The sequence below is a fragment of the Crocuta crocuta genome, unplaced genomic scaffold (genome assembly GCF_008692635.1).
Source record: "Crocuta crocuta isolate KB4526 unplaced genomic scaffold, BGI_CrCroc_1.0 scaffold87, whole genome shotgun sequence".
In the NCBI taxonomy this organism is placed as follows: domain Eukaryota; kingdom Metazoa; phylum Chordata; class Mammalia; order Carnivora; family Hyaenidae; genus Crocuta; species Crocuta crocuta.
Genome location: NW_027532166.1, coordinates 55,264 through 70,538, shown reverse-complemented (window position 1 = coordinate 70,538; position 15,275 = coordinate 55,264). Strand labels below are relative to the sequence as shown.

At 37.7% G+C, this 15,275-nt stretch overlaps 1 long non-coding RNA gene across 5 annotated transcripts in view; it reads left to right on the top strand.

Annotated features, from left to right (window-relative positions):
* Positions 1-15,275, top strand: part of LOC144242008 (uncharacterized) — a 79,020-nt gene that overhangs the window by 34,823 nt on the left and 28,922 nt on the right. The gene's annotated exons all lie outside the window — the stretch shown is intronic.

The window sequence follows — 15,275 nt, the reverse complement described above, 5'->3', positions numbered from 1 at the left end:
TTCCTCAAAAAATTAACAATAGAACTCCCCTAGGACCCAGCAATAGCACTGCTAGGAATTTACCCAAGGGATATAGGAATGCTGATGCATAGGGGCACATGTACCCCAATGTTCATAGCAGCACTCTCAACAATAGCCAAAACGTGGAAAGAGCCGAAGTGTCCATCAACAGACAAATGGTTCAAGAAGATGTGGTTTATCTATACAATGGAATACTACATGGCAATGAAAAAGAATGAAATCTGGCCATGTGTAGCAACATGGATGGACCTTGAGGGTGTTATGCTGAGTGAAATAAGTCAGGCAGAGAAGGACAAATATCATATGTTTGCACGTATAGGAGGATTAGGAGGAACTTAACGGAGGACCATGGGGGAGAAGAAGGAGGGAAATGGTGAGGGAAAGGGAGAGAGGCAAACCATGAGAGACTCTTGAATGCTGAGAACAAACTGAGGACTCATGGGTGCGTGGGAGGAGGGGGGAGATGGGCATGGAGGAGGGCACTTGGGATGAGCACTGGGTGTTATATGGAAACCAACTTGACAGTAAACTATTTGTAAAAAAAAAACAAAAAAAAAACTGATCTGCTGGCCCACAGTCCACTTCCTTCCAATTCAACATGCAGAACTGACAAGAAACAAGTGTTGGCAAGGATGTGGAAAAAAAGGAACATTCTTGCACTGTTGGTGGGAATGCAAACTGGCACAGCTACTGTGGAAAGCAGTATAGAAGTTCCTCAAAAAGTTTAAAATAGAACTACTTTCTGATCCAGTAATTGTACTGCTGAGTATTTACCCAAAAACCACAAAAACACTAATTCAGAGGAATGCATGCACCCCTATGTTTATCTGCAGGATTTTTTACAATAGCCAAATTATGGAACTTCCCTAAGTATCCGTTGATAGAGGAATGGATAAAGAAGATGTGGCATATATATATATATAATGGAATATTATTTAGCCATAAAAGAATGAAATCTTGAAATCTTGCTATTTGTAACAACATAAATGGAGCTAGAGGGCAGAATGCTAAGTGAAATAAATCAGATTTATTTCACTTATACATGGAATGTAAGAAACCAAAGAAGTGAGCTTAGGAAAAAATAGAGACAAATCAAAAAAGAGACTTAACTATTGAGAACAAACTGGTGGCTACCAGAGGGAAAGTGGGTGAGGGGATGGGTGAAATAGGTGATGGGGATTAAGGAATGCACTTATGATGAGCACTGGATGATGTAAGGAATTGTTGAATCATTATATTGTACACCTGAAGCTACCATAACACTATATGTTTACTGGAATTAAAACAAAACTTAAAAGACATGCAGAACTAGCCTCAGCTTGCAGAGCTTAACAGCTAGGGGAGCAAACTCATTTCATGGCTATAAGACAGCCAGGAAAGAATGTGGCATGTATACTTTCCTAATGAAAAGTAAACAGAAGTCCCTTTTTACTCCTTTGGCTGCAAATCAGAATCCTTTTGTGCAAATTGAATTCATTTTCTTATTGCTTCAGGACAAAATAGATTCCATTACCATTCTCCATCACTGTTTCCCTATTTTCCTTGCTCTGAGTGTATCCCATCTCTTAGAATTAGAATGGGGGACTTTAGTTGGTCACAGTAGCCACTGGAAAATCATAGGGGAAAGAATGAAAAATAACCTTCACTGATGCAAAAGAAGAAGTAAAACAAATAACCACCAGGTAGCAATAACATTTTACTTTGAAAAATTTCCATAAGATTAGAATAGAAAGTCCTTGTGACCATATATATGTCTATATACAATATGTATTGTATGTGTATGACTCTTTTAATTTATTTCACCTGGCCATCAGGAAAAATCATATTTGATAGGAAAGAATTGGCTGAAAACAATTTGAGGGAAATTTGAAGTTTTTAATGTTTAAATACATTCTATTAGGTACTTTTTACAACTATTGATTATATCACTTATTAATAGAATCTGGCCTAAGGGAAATGACTCTATAAAACAGAAAAGCAAGAAAGTTCTGATTTTTGCTTCTTTCTTTATGATCATTCTGCATTAGGCAGAGTTAAAGTTGTGGCACTTATGCTTTAAACAATGATGAGGTAGTGAGGATAGAAATCCAGCCCAGTCCCCCATCACCTTCCCAAGTCTTCCAGAGAATGGGGCATTTTTAATCTTTATACAAGAGCTGCCTCTTTTCACCAGCCTCATGCCCAAGGAACTGCATCTTTCCTAAAGAGATACCTCTAACTTGTCCGAAGACCCTATAAAGGCTAGAATAGCTCTGATACAGGCATATGGCCATACTGAAAAATGGCATGGTAGCACAATCTGAATTGAGCTTATCAGGAAAAATCTGTTTTGTAAGAATTAACAAACACTCCAACTCTTGCACACACAAATTCATAACAGAAAATTAAATCTGCCTGAAAACTTCTTACGTCCTATCACTAGTTAGTTCACTTCATGCATGCCTGCATCTATTCATTGAATATATATAATACAAGAATACCACCTTTGCTGATCTAATAGATACAGAATTTCAGAGAGTTCCACAGTGAAGAAAATTTAACCCCATTGCTATTATATGCTATCATTGTGTGACTATATACATATTGTTTTGATTACCTATTAATTTATAACACTGCACGTTTAGCGTGCATTGTTGAAAACTTGCTTAGTGCATTCTGAACATGCGCTAAGAAAAAGCTAGCATTTTGTGCAACCATATGATTAGCCCCTGGCCCCACTGTTTTCTATTTACCCTTTAAAGAAAATCCCTGCTGAGCTTTTGCTACTCTAGCAATTGTTGAGTTCTCAGGATGGGTCCTTTTGGGTGGCTGCCCAGCTCATTAGGCCTCCACACCAGCTCAGACAGCATTAGCCAGCAGATTTATTTTAATATAAACAATGTTACTGAATGTGCTGTGTTGTATTACTTCTCTCCAGTCTTTACCTCTGTATGAGTTCTCTTTTTATTTCTATTTATACCCATAACTAAAGCATTTCAGAGCTTTTCAGTGAGCGAGCAAATTCTTTCAAGATCACAGCTCTGAGTTCCATGGGTACCGTTTTTGAAATCACAGGGGTTAGTGCTTTATGTTTTGATCATGTCCAGCTCCTGCTTTACAGATTAATTAATCTATCTAGCTGAAACATTGCAAACAACTCAAGCTTCCTTTTCTTCCTTTTACTTAAAGATTTTTTGGGGGCAGTGTTGAGAAAGTCTCCCTGCCTTAGTGAGAAGAGAGTGAGACGGATGTGGGGATGGCTGTTTGGTGTGGAAGTTGTTACTGATTAACCAGCCTCTCTAACTCTTTGTGCTTGATGGAGCTACAGATGAAGGTTATGAAAGTACCTTCTGTGAAGGTTGCTTCACAGTACCTCTTTAGCTTTCTCCTGATAACTGTATCCCCATTTTTCTCAGCCCATGAGATAGTATTGTTTCAGTGCCACACTTGGGTTAAGCATGTACCTAGGTCTGAGCTGATTAGCATATCATATTTCCTGGGCACACTGATTTGTTTAGAGAAGGTCAGGTGATTAGATTGGAGCCAATGAGACACAGTGAATCTTTGGTTGGGTAGAAATGCTGGGGCAAGAACTCTTGTTTCTACTGGACACAAATGAGGAAAGATGTATCTTTGGGGACTTCTAGGAAGTCACTTTAGACCACTGTGCGACAGGAGCTAGAGTTGGATGGTTTTGAGGCCCTGGGTCCAGCCAAGCCTATAAATTCAGATATACCCTTGGATTTTTCAGTAATATGAGCAATTCTCATTTTGCTTCATCTAGTCTGGGGTGGGATAAACAACTTGTACAGGGTTGTGGGCATGAGGAAGTATATGAGGTCATATTTGCTGACACTAGGGTATCACTGAAATAGTTTGGAAATCCCTCTCAGTTTCCCTAGATCTCAAGACTCTACCCCTTTAAGAAGACTTTGAAAGGTTCAGCAGCTACTCTTGAGTTAATCTTCATTCCACTCCACCCTAGTCCCACGCTTGGCCCACACTGTCTCTCTTGTGGCTACAAGGAATGTGGAAGAAACTTCAGGATCATCATTCCTTCATAGTTCCTCCTTGTAAACAGAACTCAGAGTCCACACTGTTGGAATCATCATAAGCATCTGAGGCAACTTTAAAAAGGACATGAAACATGAAATAAAACTCTCAACTCATTTGTGTATTAGCAGGACTCAACCTGAAATTGAGTGGGGTACCTAACGAAGTAGGATGAGGAACATGTTCAGTGTCAAATTTTCAGATTATGAAATAATCTTATTTTCTTACTTTAGGTCAGTCTGACTTCTTAAAATTGATAAGTGAAAGAAGAAATTCAAGAGATAAAAATATTTACATATTTCTGAAATTGCCAGCAAAATTTTTAATGTTTTTATTTATTTTTGAGAGAGCACACACATGTGCTGAGATGCAGAGAGAGACAGAAGGGGATAGAGTTTTCAAAGGGGCTCTGCACTGACAGCAGAGAGCCCAATGTGGGGCTCGAACTCACAGACCGTGAGATCATGACCTGAGTTGGATGCTTAACTGAGTGAGCCACCCAGACACCCTTGCCAGGAAATGTTTTTTATAATATTGGAACATGTATATGGAAGACTGAGGAGTATTTCTTTAGTTAGATATTCTCATAATATTTAAAAGATGGCTAATTTTGGTATATTCAGTTTGTGAAAATTTGCTACTCTTTATACTTAAGACGTGACCACATAAATGTAGTCAACTTATCTTGACAAGCAAACACAGTACAAAAGAGCAAAGATATCCTTTTAAACAACTGGATAATCACATTCAAAAAAATAAATCCAGACACAGACCTTACACCCTTCACAAAAATTAACTCAAAATGGATCACATTCCTAAAAATAAGACTCCTAGAAGACAACATAGAAGAAAGCTTCATTGGCATTGTACTTTTTAGGCTTGATAAGCTGCACTTCATCAAAATTTTAAAAGTCTGCTCTGCAAAGGACTCCAGAGAATGAGAAAACAGGATACAGACTGGAAGAAATTACTTGCAGAAGATTCATCTGATAAAGGACTGTTATCCATAATATAAAAGGAATTCTTAAAACTCAACAATAAGAAAACAATCTGATTAACAAATGAGCCAAAGACCTTGACAAAGACCTCATCAAAGAAGATATACAGATAGCAGACAGGCATATGAAAACATCGCCCACATCATGTAGCCTCAGGAAAACACAGATTAAAACAACAATGAGCTACCACTACACACCACCTGTCAGAATGGTCAAAATCCAGAACACTGACAATACCAAATGGTGGAGAGGATATGGAACAACAGGAAGTCTCATTCATTACTGGTGGAGATACAAAATGGTATAGCTACTTTGGAAGACAGTTTGGTTATTTCTTACAAAACTAAATATACTCTTACCATATAATCCAGTACTCGTACTCCATGGTATTTTTCCAGAGGGATTGGAAACAGGTTCATGTAAAAACCAAAAACACATGTTTATAGAAACCTTATTCATAATTGTCAAAACTTAGAAGTAATCAAGATGTCCTTTAGTAGCTGAGTGGATAAACTGTGGTACATCCAGACAATGGGATATTAGTCAATGCTAAAAATAAATGAGCTACAAAGCCATGGAAATATATGGAGGAAACTTAAATGCATACTACTAAGTGAGAGAAGCCAATTTGAAAAGGCTGCATACATATGATTCCAACTATATGACATTTTAGAAAAGGCAAAACTATGGAGACAGTAAAAAGATCAGTGGTTTCCAGAGTTAAGGGGAGGAGGAGGGAGTACAGAGTATTTCTAGGGCAATAAAAATGCTCTGTAGGACCATATAATGATGGATACTTGTCATTATACATTTGTCCAAATCCATGGAATGTTCATTTCACTAAGAGTGAACCCTTATGGAAACTATGGGCTTTGGGTGATAATGTGTCAATGTAGGTTCATCGGTTATAACAGATGTACCACTCTTTTGGGGGGGGATGTTAATGGTAAGAAGGCCTATGCGTGTTGGGGGAAGGGCAGGGAGAATATGGGAAATCTCTATCTTCTTCTCAATATTTCTGTGAAAATAAAACTACTCTAAAAGTAAAGTCTATTAAAAACAAAGTTAAAAAAAGATATGTGTACTTCTCTATATGTATATTTAAACAAGAAGGTTTTTAAAATCCTAGTTACTACAGTGTCAAAACTGAATAAAAACATCTAGATCTTTTTATTGATATAATCATTTACAAGGTAGATATTATATGTTTTCTAACCCAGTAAATTATATAGCCTCGTGTATGTATTAAATATGCCTTAAACTTAGAGTTGTGTGAGAACACTATTTTCATTTCACTTAGAGAAAATTACTAGGGAAACCTGAACGTGATATTTATCAAAGTTTCTATTATTAGTTAGGAACCACCTAAAATAAGCCTACAAGTCCCCCATCTGTTCAAATTCTTCATTTTCTCTTGTTTGTAGGTTGTTATATATTTTTACTACTGAAAAAAGGGTTGTTGTCTTTTACTGTTTTGTTTTTCCTTAGTTTATTGTCAAGTTGGTTTACATATAACACTCAGTGCTCATCCCAACAAGTGCCCTCCTCCATGCCCATCCCCTGCTTCCCCTCTCCTCCACCCCCATCAACTGTCAGTTTGTTCTCAACATTCAAGAGTCTCTCATGGTTTGCCTCCCTCCCTCTCCCAACTATTTTTTCCCCTTCTTCTCTCACATGGTCCTCCGTTAGCTTCCTCCTAATCTACCTATATGTGCACACATATGGTATCTGTCCTTCTTTGCCTTATTTCGCTCAGCATAACACCCTCTAGTTCCATGCATGTTGCTACAAATGGCCAGATTTCATTCTGTCTCATTGCCATGTAGCATTCCATTGTATAAATATACCACATCTTCTTGATCCATTCATCAGTTGATGAACGCTTAGGTTCTTTCCATGTTTTGGCTATCGTTGATAGTGCTGCTATAAACATTGGAGTACATGTGCCCCTATGCATCAGCACTTCTGTATCCCTTAGGTAAATTCCTAGCAGTGCTACTGCTGGGTCATAGGGGAGTTCTATTGTTAATTTTTTGAGGAAGCTCCACACTGTTTTCCACAGGGGCTGTGTACCAGGTTACATTCCCACCAACAGGGGAGGAGGGTGCCCATTTCTCCACATCCACGCCAGCATCTAGGGTCCTCTGATTTGTTCATTTTAGCCACTCTGACTGGCGTGAGGTGGTATCTCAGTGTGGTTTTGATTTGTATTTCCCTGATGAGGAGGGATGCTGAGCATCGTTTCATGTGTCTGTTGGCCATCTGGATGTCCTCTTTGGAGAAGTGTCTGTTCATATCTTCTGCCCATTTCTTCACTGGGTTGTTTGTTTTTCGGGCGTGTAGTTTGGTGAGTTCCTTATAGATTCTGGATATTAACCCTTTATCTGATATGTCATTTGCAACTATCTTTTCCCATTCCGTTGGTTGCCTATTAATTTTCTGGGTTGTTTCCTTGGCTGTGCAGAAGCTTTTAATCTTGATGAGGTCCCAATCGTTTATTTTTGCTCTTGATTCCCTTGCTTTTGGGGATGTGTCAAGTAAGAAGTTGCTGCGGTGGAGGTCAAGGAGGTTGTTTCCTGCTTTCTTCTCTAGGGTTTTGATGGTTTCCTGTCTCACATTCAGGTCCTTTATCCATTTTGAGTTTATTTTTGTGTATGGTGTGAGAAAATGATCTAGTTTCATTCTTCTGCATGTTGCTGTCCAGTTCTCCCAGCACTATCTCTTAAAGAGGCTGTCTTATTTCCACTGGATACTCTTTCCTCCTTTGTCAAAGATTAGTTGGCTGTACACTTTTGGGGCCAAATCTGAGTTCTCTATTCTCTTCCATTGGTCTGTGTTTCTGTTTTTGTGCCAATACCATATTGTCTTGATGGTTACAGTTTTGTAGTAGAGGCAAAAGTCTGGGATGGTGATGCCTCCCATTTTGGTTTTCTTCAATATTACTTTGGCTATTCGGAGTCTTTTGTGGTTCCATACAAATTTTAGGATAGTTTGTTCTAGTTTTGAGAAGAATGCTGGTGCAGTTTTTATTGGGATTGCATTGAATGTGTGGATTGCTTTGGGTAGTAATGACATTTTAACAATATTTATTCTTCCAACCCATGAGCATGGAATGTTTTTCCATTTCTTTGTGTTTTCTTCAATTTCCTTCCTAAGTTTTCTATAGTTTCATCATACAGATCTCCTATATCTTTGGTTAGGTTTATTCCTAGGTATTTTGTGGTATTTTTGTGCAGTTGTGAATGGGATCAGTTTCTTGATTTCTCTTTCTGTTGCTTCATTGCTCTTGTATAAAAATGCAACCGATTTCTGTATGTTGATTTTGTATCCTTCAACTTTGCTGAATTCATGGATCAGCTCTAGTAGGCTGCTGGTGGAGTCTGTCAGGTTTTCTATGTAGAGTATCATGTCGTCTGCGAAAAGTGAAAGTTTGACTTCTTCTTTGCCAATTCTGATGCCTTTTATTTTCCTTTGTTGTCCGATGGCTGATGCTAGGACTTCCAGCACTATGTTAAACAACAGTGGTGAGAGTGGACATACCTGTCATGTTCCTGATCTCAGGGGGAAAGCTCTCAGTTTTTCCCCGTTGAGGATGATGTTTGCTGAGGGCTTCTCATAGATGGCTTTTATGATGTTTAAGTAAGTTCCTTCTATCCCGACTTTCTCTGGGGTCTTTATTAAGAAGGGATGCTGTATCTTGTCAAATGCTTTTTCTGCACCTATTGACAGGATCATATGGTTTTTATCTTTTCTTTTGATAATGTGATGTATCACATTGATTGATTTGTGAATATTGAACCAGCCCTGTAACCCAAGGAATGAATCCCATTTGATCATGTTGGATAATTCTTTTTACGTGCTGTTGCATTCGATTTGCAAGTATCTTGTTGAGGATTTTTGCATCCGTATTCATCAAGGATATTGGCCTGCAGTTCTCTTTTTTTGCTGGGTCTCTGGCTTGGGAATCAAAGTGATATTGGCTTTGTAAAATGAGTCTGGAAGTTTTCCTTCGATTTCTGTTTTTTGTAATAGATTGAGAAGAATGGGTATTAATTCTGTTTTAAATATCTGATAGAATTCCCCAGGGAAGCCATCTGGGCCAGGGCTCTTATTTGTTGGGAGATTTTTGATAACTGGTTTGTTTTCCTCACTACTTATGGGTCTGTTCAAATTTTCTATCTCTTCCTGTGTGAATTTTGTTAGTGAGTGTGTGTTTAAGATTTTGTCCATTTCTTCTAACTTGTCTAGTTTGTTGGCATATAATTTTTCATAGTATTCCCTGATAATTGCTTGTATTTCTCAGGGGTTGGTTATAATAAATCCATTTTCATTCATAATTTTTCTATTTGAGTGCTCTCTCTTTTCTTTTTGAGTAGCCTGGCTAGAGGTTTGTCAATTTTGTTTATTTTTTCAAGAAACCAACTCTTGATTTTGTTGATCTGTTCAACTGTGGTTTTGGTATCTATATTGTTTATTTCTGCCCTGATTTTTATTATTTCTCTTCTCCTACTGGGTTTGGGGTGCTCTTGTTGCTCTCCCTCTAGTTCCTTTAGGTGTGCTGTTAGGTTTTGTACTTGTGCTTTTTCTAATTTCTTGAAATGGGCCTGGATTGCAATGTACTTTCCTCTTAGGACTGCCTTTACCACATCCCATAGATTTTGGATTGTTGTATTTTCATTTTCATTTGTTTCCATATATTTTAAAATTTCTTCTCTAAATGCCTGATTGGCCCATTTGTTCTCTAGTAGGGTGTTCTTTAACCTCCATTTTTTTGGAGGTTTTCCAGATATCTTCCTGTGATTGATTTCAAGTTTTATAGCATTGTGATCTGAAAGCGTGCATGGTATGATCTCAATTCTTTTATATTTAGTGAGGGCTGCTTTATGTCCCAGTATGTGATCCATCTTGGAGAATGTGCCGTGCACACTTGAGAAGAAAGTGAACTCCATGGCCTCAGGATGTAGAGTTCTAAGTATATCTGTCAAATCCATCTGGTTCAATGTGTCATTCAAATCAATTGTCTGTTTAGTGATTTTCTGTCAAGTTGATCTATCCATTGCTGTAAGTGGAGTATTAAAGTCTCCTGCTATTAGCACATTCTTATCCATAAGATTGTTTCTGTTTGTGATTGTTTTATATTAATTGTGATTTATTGTTTTATTTAGGTGCTCCCCTATTTGGTGAGTAGACATTTATAATTGTTAGTGCTTCCTAATGAATAGACCCTGTAATTATTANGCTACTCCAACTTTCTTTTGACTTCCAGTAACATGATACACATTTCTCCATCCCCTTACTTTCGATCTGAAAGTGTCCTCCAGTCTAGAATGAGTTTCTTGTAGCAGCAAATAGATCGATTTTGTTTTTTTATCCATTCAGCTACCCTATGTCTTTTGACTGGAGCATTCAGCCCATTTACATTCAGTGTTATTATTGAAAAATATGGGTTTAGAGTCATCATGTCCGTTGTGGGATTCATGCTTGTGGTGGTGTCTCTGGTATCTTGTGTTCCTTGCAACATTTCCCTCAGAGAGTCCCCCTCAGAATTTCTTGTAGGGCTTGTTAAGTGGTGACAGAGCCTTTCAATTTTTGTTTATCTGGAAAGACTTTTATCTCTTCTTCTGTTCTGAATGACAGGCTTGCTGGATAGAGGATTCTTGGCTGCCTATTTTTTCTGTTCATCACATTGAAGATTTCCTGCCATTCCTTTCTGGCCTGCGAAGTTTCAGGAGATAGGTCTGTCACCACTCTGATAGGTTCCCTTTGTATGTTAGGGCCCTTGTATCCCTAGCTGCTTTCAAAATTCTCTCTTTGTCTTTGTATTTTGCCAGTTTCACTATGATATGTCATGCAGAAGATCGATTCAAGTTACCTCTGAGGGGAGTTCTCTGTGTCTCTTGGATTTTAGTGTGTATTTCCTTCCCCATATTGGGGATGTTCTCTGCTATAATGTGTTCAAGGACTCCTTCAGCACCTTTCCCTCTCTCTCTTCCTCTTCTGGAATTCCTATGATATGGATATTGCTCAGTTTGATTGTATCGCTGAGCTCTCAAACTCTTCTTTTGTGTTCCTGTATCAGTTTATCTCTCTTTTTCTCAGCTTCCTCTTTTTTTATAATTGTGTCTTCTAAATCACTTATTCTCCTTTCTGCCTCTTCCATCCGTGCATTGGACATGTCCATTTTATTATTTATCTCATTTATAGCATTTTTAAATTCATCATAACTATTTTTAAGCTCCATAGTCTTTGTAGCAATAGTTTCTCTGATATCTTCCATGCTTTTTTCAAGCCCAGCGATTAATTTTATGACTATTGTTCTAAATTCTTGTTCAGTTATGTTGCTATATCTGTTTTGAGCAGTTCTTTAGCTGTCATTTCTTTCTGGAATTTCTTTGGAGGAGAGTTCTTCCGTTTCGTCATTTTGGTTAGCGTTCTGTCTTTTGTAAATTTTCAAAGCTTGTTATGCACTCTGCCCCTGTGGGTGCTGCTGTATTGAAGTGAGCTCTTTGACCATCCAAGGCCTGCCTGTTCAGGAAGTGTTCTTTGAATGGTGTCTCTTGGTCTCTCTTGTTGAGACTTTGGTTATTTTATTTCCCTACTTGTAGTGGTATTTGGGACCTTCCACCATGTGTACTTTGGCTTGTTTCTTTTGAGGTAGCTGCACTTATGAGGTTTCCTTCCCAATGTATTCTCTTTCTCTTCCCAAATTCCTGTGGCTCAGTGTCCTATGACTTCAAGCCTTCTCTGTTTGAGAGATGGGTGCAAGCAAAATGCACGGAGCCCCCTACTTCTCTCCCATCTTGCTACCATCTCTCTTTTTTAATGTCTTTTAAGACACACTCTGTGTACCTTTCCAGGTTTCCACTGTAAGCCTTCTGTGCTGCATAAAACACTCATCTAGGATTTGATTTGGCCCAGTCATTTTTGCTGTGTGCTTTTGAGTGGATCAGTTTATTTATTCTTGATGCTGATTCCCACTTAATTCTCTGGGAGTGGGACTGACATTACATATAAAGCACTTTAAGCTTCTCAGAATTTAAGTGCCGAAAAAATGATAGTGTTGTTGTTTGTTTTTTTTTTGCAGTTGTTTATTGTTTATAAAAACATGCAGATATTGTTAGTCTTAGATAATGTCTTTTTTCATTTTTTAACCTATTGGACATTATTAACTGAATTTTCAGATCTGGTTCCTAGAACACATTTATTATCGTTTCATCTACCTGTCTGTTTGTATCTGTGTACCTATTCTATCATCTATCTTCACTTATTTATCATTATTATATTTTAATTCTAGTTGTATTTGTTAGACTTATCTATCAAGAGGAACACTGAAAATTTGGGAGTTCTTATTTTTTTTCTTTCTGGAATTTTGTGATGAATTTTAACACAGACACGAGTTGTTTGGCTGTTTGTGATGGGCGGCATTGACTCTGCATGCCTTGGAGTCCCCTTTGTTGCCCTGCTGTGACTTTGCTGTGGCTGTGGGCTGGTACTTACACACGACAAATAAACCGTAGGTTTGATTAAAAGATAGCTAAAGCTATTGTGGAATAGTCCGCCTTTCGGTACCTTAAAACCTCTGCCTTCCCATCCTTTTGACCCATGTTTTCCCTATATCTTAAATTTAGAGTAGTATACATTATTAATTTTTCCAAATAGTACAGTGAGTAGGATTTATCAGCGTTTCATTTTCCCTGTTTTTATTCATATTTTCTGAATTATTCCTAATGAGATCATTTATGTAAAAGTTTCAGTTACTAGTTTGAACTCTTGACAGGCACTGAGCAAACTTTAGTATTGATTTTTAAAAAATTCCTTTCCTTGTTAAATTTTTGCTAGTTTGCCATAATGTTTAGAGCACTTTGTAGAAAAACTCTCCTCTTGGTAGGAGGAAGTCAAAGGGAAGGAAAGCTGGAAATATGAGCTGGGGAGTTGATCATTTACTACGTTCCAGATATGCCAGTCATCCTACTATGCAAAACAACTCAGGACTTATGCCATTCCTCAGGTCACTTATAAAACTTTGTTCATGGGGGCTGCAAACTCTGAAATAGGGAATAGCATGAATTTGCCATGGATAATGGAAGGGAGCTGATTGATATTGATAGATTTCAAGGATGATGGCCTTTCTCATCAAGACCAGTGGTCCACATAATACTTGGACCAAAGAATTACCAAATGCAGCAAATACTTTTCAGTTCTTATTTGACCTCTAGACATTGCAATAGCATCTAGTCAAATAAACGTTGTGCTCTAATGCAGAGTTGATAAGCTGGCCTCTATTTTTCACTCCATTAATGATGTCTCAAAACATTCCTTCTTCATCTCTCTATAAAACCTCCTGCTCCATTCAGCCTCATGCCATCCATCTTCCACACTCATTATATCCCCTATCTCTTATTGGATAAAATAGTGGTCTCCTAGCTACCCATTCTTCTTCATTAAAGCTTTTCTCTTAAGTTTTTTTATTTTGAATGAATTCATATTTACAAAAGAGTTCTGAAGAAGTATACAGAATTCCCATATACCCTTTAGCTCACTTCCCTTAATGTTAGCCTCTTGTCGAAACAAGGAAATTAACACTGGTCCAACATTATCAACTAAATGATGGCTTTAGTTGGATTTCCCCAGTTTTTACACCAGTGTCCTCTGTTTCAGGATCCAGTCTAGTACCATGTTGCACTTGGTTGTCATGTCCCTTTAGGCTTCTTTAATCTATCTTTCCTTATTTTACAGACTTTCTTTGTTTTTCATGACTTTGACACTTTTGAAGATTACCGACCAAATGTTTTTCTAGAATGTCTCTTATTTTGTCCCTCATCGTGACATGTTTTTCTCATGATTAGACTAGGGTTAGGATTTGGACGAAGACTGCTACAGAAGTGAAGTACCCTTCCCATCACATCATATTAGGGGTGCATGACATCAGTATGACTAGGACTGGTGATATAAATATATCCTTGATCCCTTGGTTAAGCTAGTGCCTGCCAGGTTTCTTCTCTGTAAAGGTATTATTTTTTTTCTCTTTTCAGACCCTTGGGTAGAAATGAGTCACTAAATCTAGCTCACACATAAGGGGAGGAGAATTAAGCTCCACTTCCTAGAGGGAGATATATTGAAAAATGTTTAGACATATGTTAAAATCACCACAGTAATTAATAAATTTATTGGGGGAAGATAGTTCAAGGCTATGTGAATATCCTGTTTCTCCTTAATGTTTTGGTGGCTACTTTTAGCATTCATCTGTGGATCTTGCCTAAAGCAAATATTGCTGTGGTAATTTTCTATTTTTCTCATTTCTTCTACATTTAGTATTTAGAATAATTCTGTATGGAAAATTTGTCACTTCCCCTCTATTTTTTAATCACTTATTTATATCAGTATAAACTCATGGATGTTTATTTTATTTTTGTGCTATAATCCAAACCTATTGTTTTAGTGCTCAAAAAGCTTTGGCCATTGGAAATTTTTCAGGTTGTTTTGTATGTCCTTCCTCTATCCTTCTTAATTGTTTTTTATTTCTTAAGCACTTCAATTTTGGTATTCATCACAGCTTTTCTATTTATTAATTAAAGACAATTTGTTCATTGTTTTTCGTTGCAGTTTATACCATTGTTCTGAGTGACTTCCATGCCTATGTGAACAACTTAACCAACAACTGTAGCATCTCATTTCTGTGACTTTACCAATTCTTGTGACCTTTATCTCCACTCAGCTTCAACCATGTACAACAGTGCCCATGACCTGATTCTTGCTATTACCTGGAATTGCACTACTTTAGCAGTATTAATTTTAAACCTTTAATTTTCCACATCTCTTAATCTCTCTCCCCAACAATTAATTTTTCTTCTCTGGGAGGCCTTAAATCTCTCCACTTCTCTTTTTTTCCCAGTCCATAAACTGTGGAGGTCATAGCCCATGAGCCAGCACTTCAACCAGTTGCTGGCAAAACCCACAGAACCTTGTTATGCTTTTGGTTGAGTTTTGCAAGCCTTCCAGGTATGTAGAATCCTCTGTCTCTCCCATTCCCTACTCTGCTCAAAGCTGTCACTCTACAGCTTTTACTCCCACCTCTTCTCAGCTGATGAGCTCATTTCTTGCTGTACGAAGATGATAGAAATCATCAGAGAGAACACTCCCATCTCCAAGCAATAAACTTATTATCTTACGTATCCTACTTTTAGATTTTTCTCCTTTCTTCTTGTTCCTCCCATGAAAGATATA